This window comes from Miscanthus floridulus, chromosome 15 (assembly GCF_019320115.1).
Source record: "Miscanthus floridulus cultivar M001 chromosome 15, ASM1932011v1, whole genome shotgun sequence".
Lineage (NCBI taxonomy): Eukaryota > Viridiplantae > Streptophyta > Magnoliopsida > Poales > Poaceae > Miscanthus > Miscanthus floridulus.
Window position 1 is genome coordinate 24,851,399 of NC_089594.1, and position 12,492 is coordinate 24,863,890.

Below are 12,492 nucleotides of genomic sequence, written 5' to 3' on the forward strand. Positions count from 1 at the left end.
CCGGTCACTGCGTGACCTGCGTCCGGTCAGAGAAAAACACCTCTTACACTTCACCAACTTCTCCACCCTTGATTAAATATGCTAACCACCAAGTGTATCACCTTGTGCACGTGTGTTAGCATGTTTTCACAAATATTTTCAAGGGTGTTAACACTCACTAGAATCTAAATGCATATGCAATGATTTAGAACATCTAGTGGCACTTTGATAACCGTATTTCAATACGAGTTTCACCCCTCTTAATAGTACGACTATCTATCCTAAATGTGATCATACTCGCTAAGTATCTTGATCACCAAACCAAAAAAGCTCCTAACTAATTTTATCTTTGCCTTGAGCTTTTCATTTTTCTCTTTCTTCTTTTCAAGTCCGAGCACTTGATCATCTCCATGTCCATCACCCTCATGATCACTTCCATCTTGCTCCACCACTTGAAACGTGCATAACATATCTCATATTCACTTAGATAAACTAGGTTAACACTTAGGGTTTCATCAATTTACCAAATCAAACTAGAACTTTCAGCTAGAATATATTTTTGTGATGTTCGATAGCTTTTTTGTTCTTTTTATTTGACTCTAATTAATTAATTCACTAATTTTATTATTTTATTTTACATTTCATGATATTTTTGTATTGTTCATAGAGTATACATATAATGTTATATGCTATATTTTATGATGTTCGTGTAGTGTTAATGTGATATTCTACGATATATTTTGTGATGTTCAGTAAGTATACATTGATATTCTAGGATATATTTTGTGATATTCGGTAGCACTTTTTCTTCCTTTTTTACTCTAATTAATTACTTCACTAATTTTATTATTTTTTACATTATCATAATATTTGTGATGTTCACGTAGTATACATATGATGTTCTATGCTATATTTAGTTATGTTCGTGTAGTGTTATTGTGATGTTCTGCGATATATTTTGTAATGTGCGATAGCATCTTTTCATCTTTTTATTTGACTATAATTAATTACTTCACTTATTTTATTTTTATTTTTTACTTTTATATTTCATTATATATATATATATATGATGTTCACATAGTATACATATGATGTTCTGTGCTATTTTTTGTGATGTTCGTGTAGTATTAATGTGATGTTCGACGACTATCTTTAAATACATATTCATCATGAGATAAATGTTTCGTTAAAATTTTTTATCGAAATATATCTATGTGGGGTCTTGTTTTGATGAGTTTATTGTAAGGAACACGATGGTGTAATTGGATTTTAATTAGGATACTTAGTTTAGGAGTTACAACTTTTTTTTACTTCAAAAAGCATGGGATATGCTGACGTCAGCACTTTTGGTTGTAGTGCATGGCTCCTGCTTGGCTTGCTAGCACGTTACGCGAGAAACAGCTCGGGAAGGCCCAATACAATTAAATTTGGCCCATGAAGTGCGTGTGGGAAGAGAGTTAGCGTGGAATATCTACCACCCAGGTCGACACCTAGGGGTCCCCGACGGGGATGGGATCAATTTACCCCCATGGGGATTTAATTGGTAGGAAATCAATCCCCGTCGGGTCTGGCGGCTACGGGGATGGGGTCCGTTCCCCGTCCCCCATCCTCGCAAACCTGATCCGCTAAGAATACACAGTGTTTAAGGCATAAGATCCACATCAATTTAGCCCGTCTAAGGCCCATTGGTAGCTTTAGTATATATAGAAACCTGTAACCCTAATCCCTTGGTTCTCGAATCCCTAGCCCTAGCCCCAACCACTCCCGTAGCCACCAGAGTTCTAGGCGCAGACGCGACGCCGACCGCGGCCTAGGGGCGATTCACGCTATCACGCGTCCTCGCCCCAAGCTCCTCCGCTCTCTCTTGCGAGCAGCATCCCAGAGCCCCCAGCCAGACATCGCTAGTCACCAGTCACCACCACCCCTGCGCTACTGCCGGGTACCTCGATCTAAAGGAAATATGGCTATTGTCGTGTTGCGTGACTTCATTTCCTTTTTCTCAGCCTACTAGTGGACATCAGAGGCGTATCTTGCCTTTTTTGCATCTACCAGTCTCATCCTAACACAAGCACTTGTGTATTTGTGAGATTTTGTTATTTATTTGTTTGCGATTTTGGCCGCAATGCAGCTGTGATTTGTAAAACTAAATGATTCTATTTCATGTTGGTGTAAGATGCGTTTGTGATGAACATTTCTTTTTTCTAGATTGGTAATCTGGGTAAATTTTTCCCAACTTATATAGCGGGGACAGGGACCCCGTCGGGGATGGATTCTCCACTTGGGTTCGGGGGTGGGGAGATAACGTCCCCCGCGACCTTTGATAGGGACGGGAAAAATCTTTCCCCACGGTGACGGTGATGGGAAGGCGACACCCGACGGGGAGTTCCCCATTGCCATCTTTAATCTATATATCATCCAACCATCAGCCATAGCAGCCTGCCAACCCTTTAATTTACTCCATGACCTGGCAGTGAAAACAGTCAATACGACGGTGAAAGCTCTAGTTTGGTTTTGGTAAATTGATGAAACCCTAAGTGCTAACCTAATTTATCAAGTGATCATGAGATAGGTAGCACATTCCAAGTGGTGAAGCAAATGAAGATGGTGGTGATGCCATGGTGATGATTAAGTGCTTGGACATGAAGAAAAGAAAGAGAAAAACAAAAGACTCAAGACAAAGGTATAAATTATAGGAGCTATTTTATTTTAGTGATAAAGACACCTAGAGAGTGTGATCACATTTAGGTTCGATAGCCGTACTATTAAGAGGGGTGAAACTCGTATCAAAATGCAGTTATCAAAGTGCCACTAGATGCTCTAACTCATTGCATATACATTTAGGATCTAGTGGAGTGCTAGCATCCTTGAAAATGTTTGTGAAAATATGCTAACACATGTGCATAAGGTGATACACTTGGTGGTTGGCACATTGGAGCAAGGGTGAAGAAGATAGAGGTGAAAATGAGTTAGTCACGCTGGTCACGCAGTGACTGGACGCTGGTCTCAGAAGGACCAGCGTGTCCGGTCAGTTGTAGTAGCAAAGATGCTGGCGTCGGTCTCTGATCGGAAGCTGGGTCTTTTAGTGACTGAACGACGGAGGGTTGCGTCCGGTCCTACTGATGTGGCAACATCAGTGATGAAGGTGTCTGACCGGACGCTGGGTGTGTCCTATCAAGGGTGACCGGACACGTTCGATCGAGAAAAGTCATCTCTAGATGCTTACTGGAAATGACCGAACACTGGGTTCAGGGTTCGGTCACCTTGAGCTGCTGCGTCCGGTCATCACATGACCGTTTGAAAGCTCTAGTTTGGTTTTGGTTAATTGATGAAACCCTAAGTGCTAACCTAGTTTATCAAAGTGATTATGAGATAGGTAGCACTAACCCAAGTGATGAAGAAATGACGAAGATCATGACAATGGTGATGGCTAGGTGATGATCAAATGCTTAAATTTGGAAAAGAAAGAGAAAAACAAAAGGCTTAAGGCAAAGGTATAAAATGTAGGAGCCATTTTGTTTTAGTGATCAAGACACTTAGTGAGTGTGATCACATTTAGGATTGATAGCCATACTATTAAAAGGAGTGAAATTCGTATTGAAATGCGGTGATCAAAGTGCCACTAGATGCTCTACCTCATTGTATATGCATTTAGAATCTAGTGGAGTGCTAACACCCTTGAAAACATTTTGTGAAAATATGCTAACACATGTGCACAAGGTGATACACTTGGTGGTTGGCACATTTGAGCAAGGGAAGGAAACTTCACCGGCGGAGTGTCCGCCCGTAGAGTGCGGATAGTCCGATGGTGCCACCGGCACCCTAGACAGAAAAGACAAAGGTCACTATAAGTGCCCGGACGCTGGTCTCACTTGGACCAGCGCGTCCGGTCATTAGCAATAGTGAGCGCGTGGTCTCGGTCTTCAACCGGACGCTGGTGCTAAAAGTGACCGGACGCTAGCAGGGTGCATCCGGTCAGTGCTGATGTATGCTGATGTGAGGCGCACAGAGGAAACGTTGAGTGACCAGACATAGGGTGTGTTCGGTCGAGCATGACCGGACGCGTCAGATCGTGAAATGTCACGTTTGGAACCTTACTGGAAACGACCGGACGCTGAGATCCAGCGTCTGGTCACTTTCTAACTGACGCATCCAGTCATCACTTGACCATTGAAATCGGGCGATTGGTGTTTGAAGCCGATGACACGTGGCGCACATCGCACGACTAGACGCTGAGGTCCAGCGTCCGGTCAATATGACCGGAGCGTTCGGTCAGCCCGTGTTCAGTGCAGTGAGGAGCCCAACGGCTCTATTTCGTGGGGGCTTCTATTTAAGCCCCATGGCTGGCTCAAGCTCACTCTCTTGGCCATTTGCATTGACATAGCAACCTTATAAGCTTAGCCAAAGCCCTCCCACTCCCCTCCATCATTGATTCATCATCTTTATAAGATTGGGAGAGAATCCAAGTGCATTGCTTGAGTAATTGCATCTAGAGGCACTTGGCATTCGTGTTGCGCTGTGGGTTTTCCTTATTACTCTTGGTGGTTGCCACCACCTAGATGGCTTGGTGCAGCGGTGGAGGATCGGCACGAGTTGGTGATTGTTCGTGGCCGTCTCCGGTGATTGTGAGGGGAGTTGTACCTTCCCCGGTGGAGTGCCAAAAGGTAACTCTAGTAAATTGCTCATGTCATTGAGTTACCTCACTTGTGGGTAGGTTCTTACGGTGTCCAATCATGTGGACGAGGTTTGTGAAACACCTCTTAGCCGCTGAACCACTAAGTGTTGGTCGACACAATGGGGACATAGTGTGTTGGCAAGCATGTGAACCTCAGAAGAAAATCGGTTGTCACTTGCCATTTGGTATTATCCTGGTGATTGGTTTATATTCATCTTGTGATTGGTTCATCCCTCTACACGGTGGTATAATCACCCTACTCACTCTCTTATATTCTTGCAAACTAGTTGTAGCAAGCTCTTTAGTGTAATTAGAATTGCGAGCTTGCTTTGTTATTTAAATTCATCTAGTAGAGCTCTTTAGAGTAGCACGATTGAGAGCTCTTAGTGAGTAGTATCATAGCAAGTTGTGTGTGTAGTAATCATTGTAACTAGAATTATTGGATAGGTGGCTTGCAACCCTTGTAGGGCTAGAGCAAGTTTGCATTTTGTTATTTGTCATACTAATCAAATTGCTCTAGTCAATTTGTAGATTTTTAAATAGGCTATTCACCCTCCTCTAGCCATATTAGGACCTTTCAAGTGGTATCGGAGCCGTGGTCACCGGTTGATTAAAGGCTTAACAACCTCGGTGTGAAATTATGGCTCAAGTTGTGTTCAACCATGTGGGTGGCAAACCACCGTTCTTTGATGGCACATCCTATGGTTATTGGAAGAGAAAGATAAGAATGTATCTTGGTTCAATCAATGATCAAGTATGGGAAGTGACCGAGAATGACTATGCTATCATTGATCCCGATGATCCCACCAACCAAGACAAGATCAACAAGCAATTCAACACAATGGCTCTCAACACCATATACAATGCTATTGATTCCAAGGTGTTTGAGCAAATCAAAGATTGTGAAAGAGCAAATGAGGTATGGAGGAGATTGGAGGAAACATATGAGGGCACACCGGTGGTAAAGAGTGCAAAGTTGTATATTCTCAAGGACAAATTGACAAGCTTCAAGATGAAGGACGAGGAGAGCATTCTGGAGATGTTCCATCGCTTGCAAGTCATTGTCAATGATTTGAAGGTATTGGGAGAGAAGATCAAGGATGATGATGTCTCTCATCGATTCTTGATGTGCTTACCTCCAAGATTTGAGATGTTGAGATTGCTCATCATAAGAGGAGGATTGAAGGACATTACCCCCAACCAAGTACTAGGTGATGTCATGACACAAGAGACATACTGTGTGGAAAGGGAGGGGGATGACAAGGATGACAAGAAAGAAGAAGAAGACAAGAAGAAGAGCATAGCATTCAAGGCTAGTTCATCATCCAAGAACAAGGGCAAGTCCAAGAAAGAATCAAGTGATGATGATGATCTTAGTGACATTGATGATGAAGCCATGGCTCTCTTTGTGCGCAAGATGGGCAAATTCATGAAGAAGAAGGGCTATGGTGCAAGAAAGAGAAGAGATCGCACCAAGAGTAAAGAGTATGTGAGAAGATGCTACAATTGCAAGAGCCCCGATCATGTAGTAGCTAATTGTTCTTACAATAGTGACAATGATGAGGAAGAGAAGAAGAAGCACAACAAGGATAAGAAAGAGAAGAAGGAGAAGAAGATGGCCTTCCAAAAGAAGAAGAAAGGTGGAGGCTATGTGGTCACATGGGATAGTGATGGCTCTTCGGATGATGATAGCTCTAGTGATGATGACAAGAAGTCTATCAAGAGAGCACTAGCAAGCATCGCCATCAACAAGAAGCTCTCTATCTTCGACACTCCATCGACATGCCTCATGGCAAAGCCTACCAAGGTAATATATGATGAGAGTGATGATGATAAATGTGAAAGTGATTCATGTAGGGATGATGACGATGAGGAGGAGTATACCAAGGAGGAGCTATTGGACATGTGTGAGCAAGTGCACGCTTGCAATGAGATGAAGAGAAAGGAGTGCAAAGAATTACACAAGAAAGTAAAATTTCTTGAGCAATCCTTTGATGAGCTCAATGCCACTCATGAGAGGCTAATAGATGCCTATGAGAAGCTTGGCAAAGCTCACTCTAAAAAGCTTGAAAAGGCTCACTCTCTCTCATTGAGCAAGTCAAAAAGGAGGAAGCCAGAAGGAGCAAGTGATTGTATCATGTGATGTGGAACTAACATGTGATCTTATTGATGAATCTATTTTTGTTGCTCCCACTAACACTTCTTGTAGCACTACCACTTCCACTTCACCTTTAAGTGATGGTCTCACTAATGATACCTCACTTATGGTGGAAAATGAGACCCTTAAGAAGGAGGTGAATGAGCTCACTCGTGCCTTAGGCAATGCCTATGGTAGAGATGTCCGCTTGCTAAAGTGCTTGGGTAGCCAAAGGTTTTCTCTCAACAAAGAGGGATTAGGCTATACCTCCAAGAAAGGCAAAGCGGCTTTTGTCACTCCCAAAGCTAGCTTTGTGAAGGGCAATGGTCGGTTTTGCAATAGATGCAAGCAAGTTGGGCATATAGAGCAATATTGCAAAGCTAACAAGAACAAGCTATCTAATGTATCCTCAATCAAATTTGATTCTTGTTACATGCTTTATAAGGGTGCTAATGGAGTGAATGCTAAGTTCATTGGTACACCAATTGTGGGCCCAAAGAAGAAGGCCATTTGGGTACCAAAAACCTTGGTAACTAACCTACAAGGACCCAAGTAAGTTTGGGTACCTAAAAAGAATTGATCTTCTTTTGTAGGTAAATTATAAAGCTGGATGAAGGCATTGGGTGCTTTATAGTGGGTGCACACAACATATGATCGGTGATTCAAGAATGTTCAATTCAATCTAAGAAAACAAAAGCAATGGGATTGATAGTATCACATTTGGTGACAATGACAAAGGCATGGTCAAAGGGCTTGGTAAGATTGCAATATCAAATGATTTGAGCATTTCCAATATGCTACTAGTAGAGAGCTTGAATTTCAATCTATTGTCGATAGCTCAATTGTGTGATCTTGGTTTCAAGTGCATCTTTGGTGTGGATGATGTAGAAATCATAAGTGTAGATGGCTCAAACTTGATATTCAAAGGATTTAGATATGAGAATCTATACTTAGTTGATTTCAATGCTAGAGAAGCTCAATTGTCAACATGTTTGATCACTAAGTCTAGCTTGGGTTGGTTATGGCATAGAAGGCTTGGTCATGTTGGAATGAAACAATTGAATAAGTTGATTAAGCATGACTTAGTTAGAGGCTTGAAAAATGTCACTTTTGAAAAGGATAAGCTATGTAGTGCATGTCAAGCCAGAAAACAAGTTGGTAACACATATCCTAAGAAGAGCATGATGAGCACATCTAAGGCATTTGAGTTGATGCACATGGACTTATTTGGACCAACCACATACACTAGCATTGGTGGAAATAAGTATGGATTTGTGATTGTGGATGATTTCACTAGATATACATGGGTATTCTTTCTTATTGACAAGAGTGATGTGTTTGCAACTTTCAAATCTTTTGTCAAGAGTATTCACAATGAGTTTGAAACAACACTCAAGAAAGTTAGGAGTGACAATGGTAGTGAATTCAAAAACACAAGAATTGATAAGTCATGTGATGAGTTTGGAATTAGACATCAATTCTCAGTCAAATATACTCCTCAATCAAATGGCTTAGTTGAAAGGAAGAATAGAACTTTGATTGACATGGCAAGATCAATGTTGAGTGAGTACAATGTGAGTCATTCATTTTGGGCCGAAGCAATCAACACGGCTTGCTATTATAGCAACCGACTCTATTGTCACCCCATGATGGAGAAGACTCCTTATGAGCTATTGAATGGAAGAAAGCCAAACATAGCATACTTTCGGGTCTTTGGTTGTAAATGCTATATATTGAAGAAAGGCACTAGATTGAGCAAGTTTGAAAAGAAATGTGATGAATGTTTCTTGCTTGGTTACTCCACTACTAGCAAGGCTTATAGAGTTTGGAATTTGGCTAGTGGTACTCTTGAGGAGGTTCATGATGTGGAGTTTGATGAAACAAATGGGTCCCAAGAGGAAGATGAGAATCTAGATGATGTGAGAGGCACTCAATTGGTCAATGCAATGAAAAAGATGGACATTGGTGATATAAGGCCTAGAGAGGTGATTGACATTGAAGATAACAAAGATCAAGTGCTCTCTAACTCAAATATGCAAGCTAGTGGTTCTCATGATCAAATTCAAGCAAGTACAAGTGATGGAAATGTGCAAGATCAATAAGTGGCTAGTTCATCATCTCAACCAAGTGATCAATCAAATGCTAGCAATCAAGTGCAAGTGCTTCAACCAACCAATGTTGTAAGAGATCATCCATTGGACGCTATCATTGGTGATATTTCAAGAGGTGTACAAACTAGATCAAGATTGGCATCATTTTGTGAGCACTTCTCATTTGTGTCATCCATTGAACCTAGGAAGATAGATGAAGCTTTGAATAATGTTGATTGGGTCAATGCCATGCATGAAGAGCTAAACAACTTTACAAGAAACCAAGTATGAGAGTTAGTTGAGAGGCCTAAGGATCATAATATGATTGGAACCAAGTGGGTCTTTCGGAATAAGCAAGATCAAGATGGGATAGTTATAAGGAACAAAGCAAGATTAGTGGCTCAAGGTTACACTCAAGTTGAAGGTCTTAACTTTGGAGAAACATATGCCCCGGTTGCAAGATTGGAAGCAATTAGGATCTTGTTAGCCTATGCTTGTGCCCGCAACATCAAATTGTACCAAATGGATGTAAAGAGTGCATTTCTCAATGGGTACATCAATGAGCTTATGTATGTTGAGCAACCTCCCAGTTTTGAAGATGACAAGAAACCCAACCATGTTTACAAGTTGAGAAAGGTTTTGTATGGATTGAAACAAGCACCTAGAGAATGGTATGAGAGATTGAGGGATTTCCTACTCTCTAAGGGATTTAAGATGGGAAAGGTTGACACCACTCTCTTCACCAAGAAGCTTGGACATGATTTATTTATGATGCAAATCTATGTTGATGATATCATCTTTGAATCAACAAATCAAGAATTTTGTGAAGAGTTTGGAAAAATGATGGCAAGTGAGTTTGAGATGTCTATGATTGGAGAACTTAGTTACTTCCTTGGTCTTCAAATCAAGCAAATGAAGAATGACACATTTGTGAGTCAAGGCAAGTACATCAAAGACATAATCAAGAAGTTTGGAATGGATGAGTCTAAAGCTATTAGTACACCAATAGGGTCAAGTGGAAGCTTGGATATTGATACTAGTGGCAACATGATGGATCAAAAGATGTATCGGTCTATGATTGGAAGCCTACTCTATATGACCGCATCAATGCCGGATGTGATGTTTAGTGTATGCATGTGTACTAGATTTCAAGCCTCACCAAGAGAAAGTCATTTAAAAGCAACAAAGAGAATATTGAGGTACTTGAAGCATACACAACATGTTGGATTGTGGTATCCCAAAGGAGCAAGATTTGAGTTGATTGGATATTCGTACTCCGATTATGCGGGATGCAAAGTTGAGAGAAAGAGCACATCGGGCACATGTCAACTATTGGGAAGATCACTTGTATCTTAGTCATCAAGAAAGCAAAATAGTGTAGCACTTTCAACTACCGAAGCGGAGTACATTTCAGTCGATAGTTGTTGTGCTCAATTACTTTGGATGAAGGCTACTTTGAGTGACTTTGGAATCAAATTCAAGCAAGTGCCATTGCTATGTGACAATGAAAGTGCCGTCAAGCTCACCAACAACCCAATTCAACACTCAAGAACAAAGCATATTGATGTCCACCATCACTTCATAAGAGATCACCAACAAAAAGGGAACATTTGCATAGAGAGTGTGGGCACCGATGATCAACTTGCCGACATTTTCACCAAGCCACTTGATGAGAAGAGATTTTGCAAGCTAAGGAATGAATTGAACATACTTGACTTCTCCAATATGTGTTGATGCACCCCCACTTTATGACATGCCTCTACTTCAAGCAAATCAAGGTAAAAATTGATTGGCATGGCATACATATTTGCTAAGGACATGTTTAGTTCATATAGACATCATTCACATTTGAATAGGCTCATTCATAAAACTCAAATGAATTTAATGCTTGTATGGTACCACTGTTGCTTATATGAGTGAAATGATCTAGTGGTAGCATATGACATGTTTGTGGGCTTGTAAACCTAGTGTTTGATCTAGAAAATAAGCTATAAGTGTTTAACTCAATATGGTACAAGATAACCCTTATTGGAGGTGTGAAGAAGCTTATCCTTGGATCAAACCGAGTTAAATATCTTTTGCAAGTACTCTAGATTGAACCAAATTAAAAAAATGATCCTCATTTCATATGGTTTCACCCCAACTTATCTATAATTTAAGCTCACCTTTGTGCTAATTGTTGACATTGATAATCCTAACCTATCTCTACTTTAAGCCTTTGTGGTAATTGATGACAAAGGGGGAGAGAGTTCACAAAGATAGTAAGATAGGGGGAGAAAAACAAAGATGGTGAAAAGACAAAAGACAAAGGAGGAAATAAAAATATGACAAAGGAAATTGATCAATTAAAATTTTGAGCACACAAGTAGGGGGAGCAAGCTTATAAACTTGTATGATGCATTTGAATGTGCGTTACATATGATTGCTTGCATGGCACAAGTCTTTAGAATTCTATATTCATGCTTGTGTGATGAATGCTAGTTGTAAAATCGAATGATGAAATGAAAATCTAGCATGTATAGGATACCTAGTGATTTCATTTCTAAAGTAGTATTTCCAAGTGGTATCTAGCTAACCATGGTGCTTCAAGTATTTCCAAGTGGTATCTAGCTAGCCAAGATGCTAAGGATGATATATTAGTGCACTCCGATTGGTATCACTCTTCAAAGGTCCATCTCTTATACTTTAGCATCATTTGGTAGAAATTGACTCCTATATTTCCGATCTAATCATATGTGCAAGCTATAATCCGAACTCTTAGCACATATATAGGGGGAGAAATTGCTACCATTTGGAATTCATGAAACTTGTCCATATTCTTTTACACATGGTAAATATGCTTGGGCAAGCAACATGGATTCAATTAAAATTCAATTCATATCTTTGTGGAAGGGTTGTCATCAATTACCAAAAAGGGGGAGATTGAAAGCTCTAGTTTGGTTTTGGTTAATTGATGAAACCCTAAGTGCTAACCTAGTTTATCGAAGTGATTATGAGATAGGTAGCACTAACCCAAGTGATGAAGAAATGACGAAGATCATGACAATGGTGATGGCTAGGTGATGATCAAATGCTTAAACTTGGAAAAGAAGAAAGAAAAAAACAAAAAGCTCAAGGCAAAGGTATAAAATGTAGGAGCCATTTTGTTTTAGTGATCAAGACACTTAGTGAGTGTGATTACATTTAGGATTGATAGCCGTACTATTAAGATGAGTGGAATTCGTATTGAAATGCGGTTATCAAAGTGCCACTAGATGCTCTAACTCATTGCATATGCATTTAGAATCTAGTGGAGTGCTAACACCCTTGAAAACATTTTATGAAAATATGCTAACACATGTGCACAAGGTGATACACTTGGTGGTTGTCACATTTGAGCAAGGGAAGGAAACTTCACCGGCGGAGTGTCCGCCCATAGAGTGTGGACAGTCCGACGATGCCACCGGCACCCTAGACAGAAAAGACAAAGGTCACTATAAGTGACTGGACGCTGGTCTCAGTTGGACTGGCGCGTCCGGTCATTAGCAGCAGTGAGCGCATGGTCTCTGTCTTTGATCGGACGCTGGCAGGGTGCGTTCGATCAGTGCTGACGTACGTTGACGTGAGGCACACAG